At 41.8% G+C, this 18308-nt stretch overlaps 1 protein-coding gene across 4 annotated transcripts in view; it reads left to right on the plus strand.

Annotated features, from left to right (window-relative positions):
* sox3 (SRY-box transcription factor 3) overlaps positions 1-18308 on the plus strand; it is a 49593-nt gene that overhangs the window by 25966 nt on the left and 5319 nt on the right. The window contains exon 5 of one of the 4 annotated variants that reach the window (XR_004632277.1): positions 9847-9970. The exons of 2 other annotated variants lie outside the window; for them this stretch is intronic. The gene's annotated coding sequence lies outside the window, so the exon portion shown is untranslated. Of the gene's footprint in view, positions 1-2605; positions 3827-9846; positions 9971-18308 lie in introns of those variants that run through there. One more of the 4 variants, XR_004632275.1, reaches the window with a different exon arrangement.

Below are 18308 nucleotides of genomic sequence, written 5' to 3' on the forward strand. Positions count from 1 at the left end.
AAAGTGAGGAAAAAAAAGCACAGAAATAAAAGAGATGTTAAAATACACAAGGAGCTGGAGAGGGAAAGAGATCAACCAAATTGAAGAAAACAGACATGAAGCAACCACAAACTACAACACTGTGTGGGCTTTAGCTTTTTTACAGGACTGGTTAGGTGAAAAGAAAACTCTAACACACTTAAAAGTCACAAGTAAGAGACTACAGGTGCTCATAAACATGGACTCATTGCTTTGTATCAGGGACTTTGCTCACCCTGTCAGGATTCTATTTAGCATAACCACTAACCAACATTACCCCTCATGAAATTCTAAACACATTCACAAACCATGAATGGAAAAGAGTATGAGAGGAAGATGAGCAAAGGGCTGGATCAAGGAAACTTGGCTTGATGTGAGAAACAGGGAATGGTTGATAGGGTAAATATCGACTCTGAGGCAACTTCAAAATTAGCCGAAATAACTTTTAAACTTTGAATATAAGGTTAAAAATCCCATACCAGTATTAATTGCATTTTGTTCTGCTTTGTTTGGGTCTTAAAAAGTTCCCATTTAACTTTTTAAACAATGTGCAGCAACTCTGAAGAAGTATGTGGTTTTTTTTTTAACTTTCCAGCTATGTTTAAAGTTTTGTTTCCTACATTCTACAAATGTTTGCGTTGATCTGGTTAGAGGGACATACTTGCCATAATTGTAACAAAATATGGTGAAAGTAAGTCGAAGAAGAAGAAACCACAAATCTATTCCAGTATTAAAATTAGAAGAGGAGACACTGCCATGAGTTGAGCCTGTGATGTTGGGAGACCTATGTACAGGCTGAATACACTGTAAACACTCCTCATCACTCATATCCGGAATGGGCATGTCTCTTTTACATTTCATGTCAACGTGCCTACTTTGGGCTTTACCCTGACTTAGTGTTCTAATGCGAGGGTCATCCATTAAGGTGTCTGCCCCTGACGCTGTGTTTACTCTGCCCCAGCAGGTGTGTGTGAATATGAGACGTGTCAAATATGAGACAGGATTACCGCCTCTTTTGTCCCAAACTAAACAAACACAAATCACACGAACAGCTGAAACAGGAGGATTCCGTTCTGGGGTTTGTGTGTTTGGAGAGTTTTTTTTTCTAATGGAGGATCCTTTGGGTGTTTTTGTTCAACTAAGCGCTACTGAGATTTACTTGAACTTGTTTTCGCTTGTAATTGTGGTTAGAGGAAGATGAGTAAAACCATGTACACACACAAGTACACACACAAGCACACACATAACTAGGAATGGAACTGGATTAAGAGGCCTCTTCCTGAATAACCTGTAAGGGCAATTACATACAAACGGTTGCTTCTAATGTGTGTTAAGGAAAAGCTCAGGAACAGAGCGACACTCTCCAGTGTGTAAAAGTGTGTGTGCTGCAGATGGTCCCATTCTGTAGCACTCATCACTTTGTCTAAGAATACTGGAGCATGTAGCGTTGCTTTTAATTTCACTTAACTCGACTTCGGACCCCATGTCTTGACCCATCTTGGAAGCCCATAAAAAATGGGGGCAAGTGTATGAGTGCAAATGTATACGCTATGCCTTGGGACAGCAGAGTGAGTATAGGACTCGTGCAAGACAATGCAGAGTTTGGGGACAAGGGGGGGGTGGAGACTTAAGGGGGAAGATTAGGCTTCTCATGTAGGGCACTGATATTGATTAGTGTTTGTTGAGGACAGTGAGAAGGAACACGGATTGACAGACCAACAATGGCGGTGTGGTGACTCAGCCCCATCAGAAACATCTGATCATATCACTATTGTCAGTGAGTGTGCCCGGCCAGGAACCTGTACCCACGTGTGCCTGCCCCCACGTTAACACCAATACCTGATATACAAACAAATATGTGACAGCATGAGAAAGAAAGGAGCGAAATGCACCAAAATTAAGAGCACAAATTTATTTTCATAGAGGGACCTGTTAGCTTAGGTGCACTTTAGTGCTGAACCCTCTGTGTGTGTGTGTGTGTGTGTGTGTGTGTGTTGTGTGTGTGTGTGTGTGTGTGTGTGTGTGTGTGTGTGTGTGTGTGTGTGTGTGTGTGTGTGGGTGTGTGTGTGTGGGTGGTTTACGGGAGTGTAACCCTGGGAACATAGGGGGGTGGGTCGGACACCCTCCACTCTGGGTCAGTCCTGACTGACTCTGTCACTTATTGATTAGTTGCCATGGAGAGTTAGTCAGGCCATCTCTCTTGGAGGTGTGTCCCTCAGGGCCCTGAAGCTCTCCCCAGATGAGCCTGTGGAGACTTTGTCTGCAGGGGGTGTAAGACTGAGTATGTGTGTGTGTGTGTGTGTGTGAGACGTTGCGTGTGACCTCTCTAATTCTCACTCACTCTTCCTTCATCCTCATCTCCTCTCTCTCTGTGACCCCTGTGGTACTTTTTCTTACGCATTAGCATCACTAGCTCCCTGCTAATCTGCAATATCTAAACTGCATCAATGTTTATGCATACACCCGCGCCCGAGAGGCGTCTCATAATGGGGATTGTAAACAAATTGTCCAAAGTTATTGAGCTGTGAAATCCCCTTCATAGCCCCCTAGATTTGCCTCCTAATATGATCCCCTCTCTCTCTCACAGTGGCCCTTGCCTGGTCATTATTCCCATGAAACTGGAAGCAGAGGAGCGGGTGCAGGAGTGGAGGTGGATGGTACGGACTTGGTGGTGCCAGAGGTTCACCTTCAGTAGCTGACGAAGTGACTGACAGCCCAGCAGGGTGACAGTGAGGGTGATAGTCTTCTCACCTCTGTGGAATAATTACAAGGGGTTAAGGAGATCAGGTAGAGAACGAGGCAGAAAACCAGTATTTACTCTCAGAGACGAAGTGGAGACTGAAGCACTGACATTATGCAGTCATCACTTACCTTCTCTGGAGTGAAGCTTTGTATCCCAATTTATCAGGGGTAGCTTTTATATCTCTAAATAGCTTAACCTATTATTATCAGCTAGTATGTAAAGTTTATTACCTTTTTATTGATCTCCTGTCACAGAAAAATGAACATGTGACGGTGTGACTTTTGCTTAAACAGTCCAGAAAAGTTTATTTCTGATTCAACTTTAATGTTCCGCTCTCTGCTGCTGTCTGCACCAAGAATTCTTCTGTGCGGGAAACAGTTTGTACTTTCACTTTTGTTTCCTCTTCCAAATAACTAGTGAGTTCCTTAATCTAGCTAAACCGACAGCTTGTTTACAACCTGCCTGACGGCTTTACCCTAATCTGTCTTCCCTGTTGGATTTAATTGGAACACTATCACTTTATTTTATGACCTAGTGATTACTCTGTGGAGAATCATATCTCCAGGAAATGGAGGCCCAAACCTGGGGAATAAACCTAAATGGAAATAAACTGGGTTCATCCATCGATGCTCGAAATATGAAAGCATCTAAGACTGACTTTAAAAGTTTCTAGAGTTGAAAGCAAAGTCTTTGAGGGAAAAAGTAACATGCAATATTTTCCGAACAATGCAAAGTTCTCCTTTAAGAATATGCGCACAAACTTCTTAACCCGAAACTTGACGACAGGCCCCTGCTCTCCCTCCCTAATATCACACCTTGGATGCATAAACATGCCTGTGCTCCTCACATCACCCCACCCCGGGAGGGCTGCATGGCTTTAGTGCCGCACTGTGACACCAATCAGTGGAGATGGCGGGCTCCTTTGTCATGCAAACACCAATCGCTTCTTGTCTTATTCAAATGTCTGCCCTCTCTCTTTCTCCTCACCCTCACTCTCTCTCAACCCCTACCCCGCTTTCCTCCTCACCCTCACCCCTCCACCCCCAACTTCAGCCCTCTCTCTCTCTCTCTCTCTCTCTCTCTCTCTCTCTCTCTCTCTCTCTCTCTCTCTCTCTCTCTCTGTCTTCTCTCTGCTCTCTGCTCTCCCCACTTCTCAAGTCCAAGTAAATCCTTGCTGAGAGAAGAAGAGGGAGCCTCGGGGCCCCGGGGGCCACTGAAGCAGGCCTCTCTCCTGGGGGTCAGCCTGTGTCTCAGGGTATGGGGCTGTTTCCAGGCCCGACCAAGTCCATTTCATATTCAAATGTTACAATCAGGCCTCTGACCCACAGGGGGCTCTTTATGGCCGCGGCCCCAGGTCGCAGGGTCAAGATGGTGATTTAATAGCTCCGGCAGAGGAAAGGAGCGGGGGAGCCAAGTGATTTAGGGGATGAATGAGTAATAAAAAAGCATTTTTCCTAAGTTGTCATGTAAATTTCAATCCGTATTCAATATGAGGCTCCTTCCACACTAGAGGCCTTCCTCAATGGCTTTCTAGTGGACTTCAGTCACTCAGAATTAAGAAACCTCCATTTTCTTCTTCTGCTCTTGACTTGTGCTTGGTGTAAACAGTAGCTGACGGAGAAGCGGACGAGGATTAGGGATGGAGATAAGGTCACGTTAAAGAGTCATCATGCTTGTGTGGTGCCACTGTGTCTCAGATGTCCTCATGCGCTGGAGTGGCCTGTTATTCCTGTCCCCGAGGGTGTGTTCCCAGCACGCTAGCTCCTGTAACATAGGCAGGTTTGTGTGTTTATGTATGTATGTGCGACAGAGAGCAGGCGTCAGAGTAATGTGCTATCATATTGTGTGTGTAAAGAAGGTCACCCTTATAGCTTTTTATCTACAGGTGAACAATGAACACTTGGACCAGACATGCAAAGTTTGAACTGATTTCAGTTGCTGAGTATTTCTCCACGACCAGTGACTCACATGGTGTGTCCCGTTCAGACCTTTCCTTAATCTGAGTCATTTAAACCATGAACAAACCCTTCTAACTCACAGCCTCTCCAGTGATGAGGTTGCTTTTACTTCTATCTTCTTTTTTTTTTTTTACATTATCATGATCCTGGATTTGTGCCCAGTCCTTCTTGTGTTAACATTTTCACACTCAAGAAGCATCAAAGAAACACATCACACTAAATATGAAATTATGTCACCATAGAGTAAATATATATGTAATGACAGGCAATGAAACACATTGTGACGACTACAAAGTGACGGCAGCAATTACAGAAAGAGCAAACAGCGAGTGACTTAATGAATGACATCTGTTTTTGTCTCGTCAAAAGATGACACACCTCACAAGGACCGAGACATCCTCTAAGTAGCACGTACAAGAGATTCACTTTAAATACACACATACTATACATGTGATTGTAAATGTATACACACATACACCAGAAGATGTTCAGTGTATCACTTCAATGTGCTGATGAGATATTTGTAATGCTTCACTAAATATAGAGCATTCTTGAATATCAGGCCTTTAAAATAGATTTAAGTCCTCAAAGTGGCAATACCCAAAAACCCCACATCCCTGTCAATGTTCTTTTTTACTTTCTTTGAACTTTGTCTTTAAATAGCCATTTCACTTATCTCCATCACCGCCCGCATTTGTATCCTCTTGTTCAATGTCCTACACTAGTACTTAAAGGAAAAATGCACCAGTCAAACAATATCAGCTTCTCTTTTTTTCACTCAGATCACATTGTCTTCGATAATGTTCAACTTCCTCAATCCCACAAATGATTTCGCTCACAGCTGAAGTCAGTCATTAAATTGACCAACTGTGATTAACTTTTGGTTTGTCTGGATTTTTATTACAACCATTAGTTAGTCAATAAACTGACGAACCAACGAAACAGCTGTAATTACAGGATATTCTCATGTTCTCTTTGTTAATTAGATTTTTTAATTTTGGACTTCCGAGGCAAGGCAAAACAGCTTTTAATGTAATAACAACTACAGCATACATTTTTCTTATTTTACATCTACAAAGAAAGGCACAGGACATTTAAAGACAAAAATAGATACAATCAACACAGATTTAAAGTCACTCACTGGAGCTTTAAATAAAGAAGTAATAGAAGTACAATGAAACCAAGAATAGCAGTTTATTATGAAAATAAGATCCATTTGATTTTTTTTTATGTTACATTCCAGATAACACTGGTGTAATAAGGTGTCAGGTGTCCCAACAAAGTTTATAAAAGTGCAGTGCAGAAAACAGTCATTTACGTTAAGTCACAGGAGAATGAGAGTCTTATATCTTATTTTAAGTAAATGGGAAATAGAGAATCATGAACATTTTTTTAATTTAACCATTATTTATCCATGTTGGTCCCACTGACACAGGGATCTCTTTCCAAGGGAGACCTGACTAGGTATGACAACCACACACAGTTTGAACCACACAGCAGTCAGACACAACATACTTAAAAGCAGCAAGCTGAAACATTTGCATACAGACAGCCTGAATTCCAGACTTTTCACTAAGGTTTCCAAAATATTCAAGTCAGCGAAGTCTTGCTTTTTGAAATCTGTCTGTACATTGTTCCAGGCAAATGGTGCAGAACACCCAAAAACTTTTCTCCCATTTCAGATCCACACATTAAAGGTGTAATGTGTAGGTTCATCAATAACAGAATAAATCAGTAGTTTAAAGCCTAAAATAGAATCTTTAATCTTTCACATAAGAGCACAAGTGTGTTTTTAAAATGATAAATAAATGTAATTTCACACTGTGTGCGAGAACTGTACAGAGCTTTGGCTTACACCACATATTCAGACTTTTTAAAATATATATTCAACAAACAGTTGATGATTTATTATATAGACATTTTATTTAGTCTTGGCTCAAACATATTATCCTTGTTATGTCTCTTTAGAAATCTCACCTTACTTTGATTTGGGGAAAAAAAAAAGTACATTGACAACAGCAGAGTTCAGAATCAGAGGGCAGCATGCAGCGATGAGGTTGAGGGGCCACTGCAGGGCAAGGTAAGGCAAGCCTGAGTGGGCACAGCTGTAGCTCACAGTCATTACTGCTCCTCTACTGGTTTAGAAGAAAAGGGCCGCTCCCGCCACATGGCCACTCTGCCACGCCTGCCCCCTGTCCCCCTGCCACACACACACAGGGAGGCCCTGGCAGCGCCAGGCGGCACCACTCGCAGTTTGCACTCCCGTCACGTGTGGCATGGGCAGCCGAGCAAAACAGAGAGGTGTAGCAGGGTGAGGGACATGGCCAGGGTGGAGGCAGGCAGGGGTGGGGGGTAGGATGGGTGAGTGTAGAGGTTAAACCGGGGTGTGTGGGGGGGAGAGCTCTTTTCCTTCCTCTCTTATCTCCCGACTGACCATTCTCTTTCCCATCCCCTCCTCTACCACCCCCTCCTTCTCTCTCTTTTGTGGCCGGTGCACCTGCAGCCCTTGAGTCTGGGCAATAAAGCTGAAGGATTTGTCTACTGGAGGTTGGAGGCAAAGTGGGGGAATCATTAAGCATGGGAAACACAAAAGCAACAGGTTCAAACTGTGACTGCTTGATATGGTGCTATGCCATATTGCAGTGATGGCCTTGATGTAATACAGTTTGACATAGAAGGAGTGAGTTTAAGCAGATTTGCTTCCAGAGTTCCTCCCTGCATGGGTTAGTGTCATGCTGAATCAGTTTGATCTGACACATGATCAGCTTTCAACCTTTTGGCATGCTTTCCTTCCACGTAGGGATTACATGTATGTAAAAGGGTCACATGTGCTAAGAAAACGTACACCCACAAAGGTCAAGTTTTATGAGGTGAGAAAAGCTGCTTTTTAAACACTCCAGAAGTTTATGATGCTTAGGAAGTTAAGATTAAGGTTCTAAATCACTGCACAGGAGAAATCTGAAATGAGCCACAGCAACAAGAATACCAAGAGAGATTAACAAAACTTGAACATATGTGTAGTTTGAGTAACAATTTAGCTTTTATTGTGAGTTTAAGAAATCTTTAGAGGCTTTTTTTGTGAAATGGAATATGGATGCTTACCATCTAATCATATAAAACATTATATAACATTATTTTATGATGGTCATTCTTCAAGAAACTTCTCTTATTGGTACTTTCAGTATAATAATAATTTAATGTCTTAACTTTGCAGTAATTGTGTACATATTTAATGCATGACTTGGCATTAAGCTGTTGTAACTCATACTTAAAGTCACAATGACGAGTTTTTAACTTTAATTAACAATGACACATCTTTATGACCTGTAAAAACAAACAAGACCATCAGTGAAAAGATTGATAATCTCTGTTTTGTGATTTTTAATGCCTGTAACTGGTACCAGACATGACAATTTATAAAATGGTGAGTGCTGAGGACTGTTAAAAGACAAAATCAGTTTGTCCTTTTGTTTTTGAGTTTTAACTTTTATACATTTATAAATTCTCAGCCTTCCATTGGCATAATTTCCCATTATTCTTAGACATGTTTGGAGGTTACTTTTTTATTCTTACTGAGCAGGCAATGTAGGGTTACTGGGCCCCAAACCAGGCATGTGGCTAGTATTGAAGAAAAAAGCAGGACCCCCCCCTCACCTCCCTCACATGCTCACAGATGTAATTTCATTGTCATGTATCCAACAAGTAAAGATAACATGAAGCAATGACCTCTAATTTAAACCTGCTTTAAATATGCATAAGACATCTGTTCAGATAATTTAAATACATTTACAAACCTCTAATTAGGCTTCTTCCATGTACAAGCACAGCCTGCAAATGAACACCAACAGCTAATGTGGCTCCCAGCTGTCAATTATAAACAACAGGTTGGGTTAGACCTCAACACAAACATTAGCATGGCGTGGAAACAACACAGGCCACAAGCTCTGTGATTGGTCTCCTGAGCCAAACTGTATTTCCTGCATTTACAAAATTTCCGGTATCACAGCCTACATCAAATTCAATGCCTGTACAGTCAATCTCCTGACATCTCTTCTCTTTTTTTCCTTCGCAATAATTGGAGCATGATCAACTGCTAAACATTTATAAGCTCCAACTTAGCCGTAATTTGCTCGGGTTCACCTGCTATGGTTAAGGCAAGGCAAAGTGTATCATTTGGCTTTGTTAAGTTTGTTCAAGAGAGAGTGTACCGAATAGATGATGTGATAGTGGGACAGAAGAACTAAGAACTCACACACCTACCTGGAATATGCCATGCAGAGTTTAAGATTGGGCACTTTTCTGCTTAGGGACAGGACTATGGTGTATGCCACTGTGTAGATACGATCAAGAAGTATAACGAGGCTTAAGTAGCATATTACCCCCCACCTACACCCTCTTATCCATGATACTTGTGGGTCACCACTTCAAGTTTGAAAATCCTGAAATCCAGACAAACCTGAAAGTATCCCAATCCTGCAGATTTAATGTAATGCGATGACTGAAGCTTTCACAACGAGAAATAATATAATTTACAGTTTATCATCTAATTTCAAAAATCAAAAACTGGGTAAACTTGCATTAATTCAAATGGAAATGCGTGCCATTAAAATAACTTAATATAATGTTTTCTTTGACTTTTACATAAGGTGGGTTATTAAGTCATGCCCCTACAAAGACCAATTATTATAACTTTAAAATACCCTGAAACATGTTTAAGTTTATCCATAATGTCACTCTCTCTGTTCTTTTGTCTGATTCAGGTGTCCAGTTGTAACACAGTGATGGAGATGTTCAGAAAAATGGCGTAGCACTGCTTGTTGTTTTAAAGGAAAGCTGGGTGTGTTAAAAGGATAAACCTTTACTACCAATCTTACAATGTGCAATTCAATGTAACCAATATGTAAAGCTGACATAACATAGTTCCCATCCATGTTCTACAGACTCTCCCTTCAATTCCCCACCTGTTGTAATGTTATGTTCAGTCATGTAGAACTTTTCTCTCACCCGCTGCATGCCAGACCCCCCACATTGTAAATCGGCGCAAAGGGAAAAAAGATTCAGCTCTTTTCAGAGCAGGAGCATGAAGGCAGAGGAAATCACTCTAAACGGTCTTAATTCTGCCATTAGATGAGAAGCAGCGCTGAGGGGATTGGCTGGTCCTGCGCTCCATATTCACAGAAGCAGGATGAGGCTGGGAGGCCTGCTGAGAAAATGGTGTCGTAATCAGGAGCCGGCAGTTCTGCCTGATCAGGTACACTAGCCCCTCTCCTCCTTCTCCCTCAGACCCCCCTCCTTCTCCCCTTCCTCCTCCCTAGCCTCATTTATCTCCCCTTCCCCTTGCCCCGTAAGGAGAACCTAATAAGAGTTTGGACGTACTGAGCTCCTCTTATGTGTGGACCTGGCAGGAGGGAGCAGAGATGAGGCCTGAGGTGGGGGTGGTTGAAGCTGGAGGTACGGTAGTTATGGTGGTGGTGGGGAGGCTCGTTTTTTTTTTGTTCCCACATTTGATTATTCAGGTTGGCTGAACTAAATTCTAAACCCATAAAATTCGTATCCCCTCTGGGGGACCATTTGCATTTATTTCAGTGCCCCCTCCCTCACATCCCAATTCCCCTTTTTTTTCTCAGAAAGTGAAAGAGAGGGCGAAGCAACCAGGCCTGTCTAGGCTTTAAGATGTCACCGTGGTGTGAAATATGGGCGAACAAGCAGGGTCTTTGAAACTCAAACTAACCCCCCACCAGCCTCTGAACTGCTGCCACACACACATATACACACGCCCAGTCATCCTGTTGGCCTCCACCGGTTGCTACCCTTAAATAGGAATTCAATTTCAGGCTGTAGTTACATGTTCTGCAACTTTAGCCTCAACTTTTTGCACCTGTGATACCTGATCATAGTGTGCTGTAGTATCTGTTGAGAGTCCCTTTAAGAGTCATAGTGGTCTAGATTAGAAGGCAAAGTTCTCCTGTTCCAGCGAGGACACATCTGTTTTTTTTTTTTTTCACAAGGTTTTTACTCAAATATATAGACTCATCTATTTATCAGTTGTGCATGTGCTACTATTTACAAAATAAAAAAAGTTGTGACAGTTTGAACGTTGCCCATTATGTCAGCGGGGGCAAAGCAACTGGAGGCCAGGACGGGTTCCAAATATTTGATAAACATGTCAAAGCGGTAAAGCCCGAACTTGTAATCATGCCAATTTCACTCTTAGCGTTGTCGTTGTAGGGGATTAATTTTCAGACAAAAATGTTCTGAAGTCAGGTCTTAAAATTCCGTGTAGGATGTGTGCCGGGCAGCAGAAAGAAAGATGAAGGGAACACACATGTAGCTGGGCACACAGACTGAGGGAGGAAGGCAAAGGCTCCACATCGCCAGTCAGCCATGAGAGACACCTGTTCGTTTGTTTGGCGAGCAAACTCGACGTTTTTGTTTTGCACCGTGCCAAGCCGGCCTGCTGGCACCCGTTTTACTGCCCATCTGTATGGACGGGAGAAGTTAGACGATGGTCTTTGAAAATTAGGGGGGGGGGTACTTGATGGCATTTTGGTCACATGGGGCGAGTTGCTGTCATCCTTTAACCCTCCCCCCCTTAGACCCCCTTTTCCCTCCCCCCTCCCCGTGCCCACTCCCTGGTGCACAGGCAGAATGCAGTGTCAGGAGGGTGAGCACTGAGCGCCCATTGTGTGTGCTAACCAAAGCGGAATGCCCGGGTGACAAAAGGGGGAGGAGTGGGCTCAGGGGCACACAAAGCCAGGGGGAGGAGAGGGTTTGGAGGAGGATAAGGAGGAGGGGGAGGAGGAGGGAAGGAGAGGAGGGGGGGGAATCTGCTGGGGGCTAAATAGATCTACTCAGTCCCCCAAAAAACTGTAGGCACCCTAAATATTTTCTCTCACCTCCCCCACTGGCTTCTCACACGGCTTCTCATCCCCTGAGATATTGAGTGTACAGTACATACAATCCCCAGCATCATGAAAGTAGAGAACCTACAACGACTGAACCCACAAACTATAATACTGCTTTGGTGGGATGACTAATGACCCTGAGGTCTTAAACTGGAGGCTTTTGCCAAGAGTCACCATGGTTTCCAATCTCTGTCATCAGTCAAGGATGTCCTACAAGAACCATGTATAACAGATACAAAAACATATAAATACTAACTTTGTGCTGGCAACATAAAACTCAATGTGTACATTTTCAGGAAAGTTATATAAGACTTTATTTTGTCTAAAACCAAAGTGAAACTTTTCATAAATGTCATCTCAGTACCTATCGACAGTCTTTACAAGGCCTTTTGCAATTAAAGGTTCATTCATAATTGTTCTATACCAGTCTGATGGCCCAAGGCTGGGTTTTAAGATGTTAAAGCTATAGATGATACAGACATATTGACACCACACAGACTTCTATTGTTGAGTTTTATCTAACTTACCCTGCCCTCTCTTCACCCCAGTCCTTGGTTTTATCATTAATAAGATTTTATTTCAAACGCTCTATTAAGCTCCTCCAGACATTTTCAAAAACTCCAACACTCCATTTATTTTGTAATGTATTTAAATTCTTCCATAGGAACACATTTTGATAAATCTTTATTATATGGATTCAAACTTGGTTTGTTTCAGACAAAAAAAATAATCTTTTAGCTTGAAGGAGACAATAGTCTGTAAGTGCATGCTCACTTTCCTTAGTGAGAAACTCTATTGGATATATACCTATTTAAACGAATCTTGGATATATAAACTTATCTAATGGGAATAAACTACTTGGCAAACAAGTGATCCTCTGTTTTGATATTTCACCTATCATACTGAGAACCACCTCCCAGAAACTTTGACTACCTTACATTCTCATAAAAGGTGGAAAGTTTTCCTGCTTCTTTGTCCTTCGGTTTAACAGACTTTTATCACTAAACCACCTGTGACACTGTATCTATGTTTTTTTTGTGTGTTAGTGTGTACATTGGGGGGCACACATGCATGTACTCACCTGCCTATTCTAGAAGCTGAGAGCTGTCTCACCTGTGTAGTATCGCACGCACAAAGCCAGCCTCTAAACTCCCACACAGGACCTGGGGCAACAGTGCGGCCACTTTGAAACACAGGAGACAAACCCTGAATTAACTCTGTCTTAATACCGATATATATCCTGCAGATACAAGTACAAGCAGATCCGCTTCAGCTGTGGGATGTGGGTATAAAAATTTGTTGTTTGACTCAGAGTCTGCCTTAGATCTGCCGTAAACATGTTTATTTTTGCTGCAAAGATCGGCTCTTTTGAATGGTATGCGGTTTCTGGTGCCTCTGGAGTCAGCCTCTGAAAAAATGATTCCAGTGAGACTCTTGATCACAACTTATTTGTTCAAAATATCTTGAAAAAATGTTAACTTATGAAGAGCAAAAATCTTTATTTCATTTCATATTCCAGTGTACAAAGAGGCATGTCTTGTCTGTACATGTGTAAATCTTATCTTTGACAGATAATTATATCACTCATCAAGAATCTTTGCCGTGGAAAAAAAAAAAAAGAAGGCTGTTTGAGCAGTGTGACATTAATGACTGTGTTTCACACTATTCCCACGGGCAGCTGTTTTCAGCAGTAAAAACAACAAAACAGAAATAATCGATCCTTATGCCGAGGGTCTCTTGCTTTTGTATGTCACATAGAGACTTCATTTTTGGCTAAAAATCTTCCAACAGGTGCTTTAATCACCTATCCCTTTCTTTGATTGCCTTTAGATATTTTAATGAGGTTAATTATAACGTTTTATACCTCGTCAATAGTAATTGATGGCTGAATCGGTTAGAGATAAAACTTCTTATTGTTTGGTGCAAACTTTATTTTGTCCAAATTTGATTACTTTTGTCAAAGATCTGCCTAAGGTGGCCCAACAAATTCTCTCATTGACAGGATTCAGATATTTTTTGTGAATTTAATTGATGTGTTGCACCACCCAGGTGCTGATGCTGCCCGTGAGGCCAAGGGGTCACTTTGAAAAGACCTTTTCGTCCCCACTCCTGCTCCTTCCTCTTCCCCAAAATGATGACCAGTCAGATCAAAGGGGATGCTCTAAAGAAACTCTTAATGGTAACCCCCCACTTCTCCCTCCATCGTCCCCTCTTCTCCTCCTCCCGGCTTCTTTCTCCCACTCCCCTCATAAGCACACTTAACATCTGAACCCCCTCCTTCTCTCATTCATGCAAGCCTCAGCTTTTCCGTCGTATTTACATACGCTGCTGCAGGGCAAAGCTGGCTTCCCGTTTTATCTGTGCTGACTTCATAGGAAGTAGCTTGCTGAGTTGTTTTGGTTTGTGTGTTGTTAGTGAAACAGGAAGGGTCAAATGCAAGCCTGGGGGGCGAGTTCAGGTCACAGAGTAAACCTGGCAAGGTTGATCCCTCTAACTTTTTCACTCACACAATGTGAGTGTTTAGGTAACTGTGTGTGTGTGTGTGTGTGTGTGTGTGTGTGTGTGTGTGTGTGTGTGTGTGTGTGTGTGTGTGTGTGTGTGTGTGTGTGTGTGTGTGTGTGTGTGTGTGTGTGTGTTCAACTCATGCTCATGCATGTATGCACATCAGTGTATGAATGTCAGGTGAGCATTGGTGGTGCAGTCAGAGCCCCTCCATCAGTACTGACCCTGGCAGCCATCATTGTTCTCAGGCTGCAAATCACCCTGCTGCAATCAGGGCCTGATCTGGGCTTCTCCACTCCAGATGATTCCCCTCCTGATTGGCCTAACTGGACTCCTGTCTGTGGAGGCAGATTAGCATGGATTGTTTTTTCTCTGTGGCATACAGATTGGGCCATGTTAGCATTTGCACCTCCACACAGTTCCACATGGCTCTGCACAAGCTCCAGAGAGAGGCAGAGGAAAACCAGACTTCACATAGTATTCCTAACTGTTAGGAGAGCTGAAGACACAGTTTACAGGGACAGCTGTTGATTTGATAATTTTGATTACATATCTTTTAACTATCTTGAGCAGTAGTTCTCTCGGTACTTATACTAGTTTAAGCTTTATGATGAATTTCAACCAAGTGGTCTGATTTTGTTCGGTATAGTGAACTGTGATCTTACTTGTGTTGTCCACAGCGAGCTGTACGCTGTAGTGCTTCACACAGGATGCAAGTTGGCTGCGTGACAGCTCTTTAATAGCTTGATTTTTATTTCAGCGTTTATATTAATAGATCAGACCATTCAGTCTGCTGGCATGGGCAGCAAGTCTCACATGTGTCCCACACGCCAAAAATCTATAGAATAAAAGACGATTCTTTCTGTGAGCTGCCTGCGGATCTAGGCCAAAAGACATTGGAAAATTATTCTTTGCAGTCTGTATTGGCTATATTTTAGCTACATTTATGTCAAAAGCATGAAAATATGGCTTGAAAGCACTTGAAGACTACTATTCAAAACAAAAGCCTGATCTGTTGCTTCTGTGTATTTGAGCCTAGGGTGAACTTTTGCTTGAAAAAAGTTGTCATTAATCTCAATGCTAGGTTAATTATTTAAAAACATCAAGTTAAAGGTATTTTGTCTTGTGCAATCTCCCTCTCCCTTTGCATCCATCTCTGTGCCCCTCTCTGTCTCTCTCTAGTTTGATACTCCAAAAGAAGAGTGTCAAACAGTAGGACAGAACTGCTAGATTATTTTGATATCTTGTGGTCGTGGTAATAATTTTGTACCGTACCGTACCAAACCACTTGATGGAAACACAGCTTAAGATTGGGTTGTATTGTGCTGCTCAAGTGCACTGTGGTATTTTTCTTACTTTAACAACCGGTAAGACAGGTTTACATTCAAGTGCCACATCTATTCAGGTAGTGGTAGTGGTGTATTGTTGTTTTTTATTAAGAGTGTGTTATGATTATTTCAAACACCGATGTCTTTATAAATGGAAGTTTATGAATAATATAACCAGTAATAAGAATGCAGTTACAATGGTTCTTCAAATTAATTCAAAATAGTTTGTACTCTGGGATAATCCTCTTATTATCATCACAGCTTTTTAGGGAGTTATTGTCACATGTATGGAAAACAAACAAGACATTTAAGGTAAATTGAAATTCATCAAAATGTATCTCTGTAAAACATTTCAGGCGAGTATAAAGTGCTTTCCATACACAGTATAAAAACACAACCAATATACATTTTTTTAAACACAGTGCAATACTTACACAGAAAAGCTCATAAGATGAACTTAATATAAGGTGGTAGCACAACAGAAAAGAGATAGAGAAACAAGTAACAGTGGTTGTTGGAATAAAAAGTAGTCGGTTAAAAAGTTTCTAAAGAGAGCTTTTAAAGCAGGAGCATGTCTCTCTTCACATTGCTTGGTTAATACACTGTTTGTACGCCTCTGTAACATAGGGCCAACACAAATATCATAGAGGCAAAATGGTGAGATCAAGTCATCCTGCACCTGTGCTGTCATCAGAGGAAGTTGTAGTAGAGGCGTGGAAAGATGGGATCTGTGAACTGGTGGAGCGTGCAGGAAAGAACAGCACTTTGTGTGTGTGCGTGTCCAAGTGTGTGTCTATGTGAGGCTCCGACATATGTTTACAGCTAGTGCCGCTTGTGCTTTGAGTTGCATTTGGCACAACACTGTGCCAGCGCTGTGTAAAATCCAAGCGGCAACCTCCGGTCTAAAAATACGAGTCCAATGCGGAAGTGCTTAAAACTGCAGTTCAACAAGGATCCGCTTGAGGCTGGCTCCGGAAGTACTGGAAACCACTTACACACCAATTAAAAAAAAGAAGATCTTTACAGCAGAAATAAACATGTTTACAGTCTGGTACAAAAGACGAGTGTAGTCTGGATAGCTCATTTCTTGATCGGCACACACTGTACAGGGGGTGAATTTTTTTCTAACATGGCAAATTCGAAGATATTGAGATTACGAGTCTTCCAATGAGAGGCACAGCTGCGGAAACACTGTAGCTGTTGGCTAGGAGGCTCAAAGCCCACCTCTTTACCTCACAATCGCTCGACAGCAGCAATATGGCTCCCGCCAAACAGATGGGTGACGTCACGGATACTGCTTTGTTGGGTTGCTGTTGGTATTGGCAACTTAAAAAAGGTTCAATATCAACAGATAGAATAATAACTGGGAGGCTCTTCCAAATCTTGTGAACCAATACAGCTGACGCCCCATCACTCTTTGTTTCTGACCTGAACAACCAGCATGCCTAAACCACTAAATCCAAGAGACCACTTTGGACACTAAGAAGTTAAAATGTACTCTTGTGCCTGGCAAAGAAAAAGTGATTCAAAAAGTAACTGGTAACCAGTGCAGGGAGGCTAAGATGTGTGACAATAAAAAAAAACTAAAGAAGAAATCATAATTTTTCCTTGATTGTTCCTCCTCTTAAGATGTAATGATACCAGTGATACTCTACCGAACATGGCCTGATCAGGTGAGACTACATGTCTCTTCAGGGGTTCCCACTTACAGTAGCTTAATATGGTTTTAACTCCTGGGGTCATTTGTTCTCCCAGTGGGGGACGATTGGTCTGAGCACCTTGTCGACGGTAATCAGGGAGTGACCAATGGCTGGAAAGGCAAGGCCCATCACCTCCCATGGAGAGACTGGCTTATCTCTCTCTATCTATGCAATCGTTATGCAGTGACAGCAATCTGTGATACCAGGAGCAGTTTGGAAGTCAGAGGTGTAGGTTTTGATAACAGTTAAGATATCACTGTTATGTCTTTGTATAGGAACTCTGCTGCAATGTGACTTTAGATCAGGGTTTGCGGACATTCAAACAGAATGTAAACTAAGTAGTTTATAATAATACTGTATGTAAAAGTTATCTAAAAAAAAACAGAACTCTGCTACATAATCAAACAGCCATAAAAGTTTGTCTTTAGTTTCTTTTACTTATTTCAACTTTCTGATTTCTGTAAAAACAACAATACCCATGAGCTTTAGCAGCCATTTCCATGAAAAGTGGTTCAAGAAAAACACCAACAATGGCTTAATCCAGTCAGAATTGATCCCAGAAAAATGAAGGAACCCAAAGTAAGCTGCAGATTATAAAATCCATTTCAGTCTTTTTTTGTAGTTTTAACTGGTGCACATGACAGTCTTTGAAGGCTTTTTGATTGGACGATTCTTGTTAATATCTACCGTGGGAATCTTAGGAAACCCCTTTAGTGAAATATTTTGGTATGCAAGCTTTAACTTTTAGGAATCTGATATTTTCTTACTAGGTGTTTTCTATTATTTTGGACTGATCTTATCAGAAAAAGTTTCATGCATTCTGATTTTCATTGTTAGAGTAATATCATATCATCAGTTTGAAAAAAATTAATGGGATTTCCACTTCCTGAACTAGTTGGTGTATGTTGTCATAGAGGCAGTCATTGTGTGGGCCTCATGGCATCCTGGTGACATCACAGGTATTCCAGGCCGTGTATACAGTGATCATGGGGATCACTGGCCTCAGGCAGAGCATGAGAGACCAGTGACTGAAGAGGAACAGAGACAGCAAAAGTTATCTATTCTAGACAGAGAGGTATGTGTGGCACGCATTCACTCATTTGTGCTAGCAGATTGGCCTTTAAGTTACAACAATACAATCAGCAACATCTTTA

Source organism: Notolabrus celidotus, chromosome 8 (assembly GCF_009762535.1).
Source record: "Notolabrus celidotus isolate fNotCel1 chromosome 8, fNotCel1.pri, whole genome shotgun sequence".
Lineage (NCBI taxonomy): Eukaryota > Metazoa > Chordata > Actinopteri > Labriformes > Labridae > Notolabrus > Notolabrus celidotus.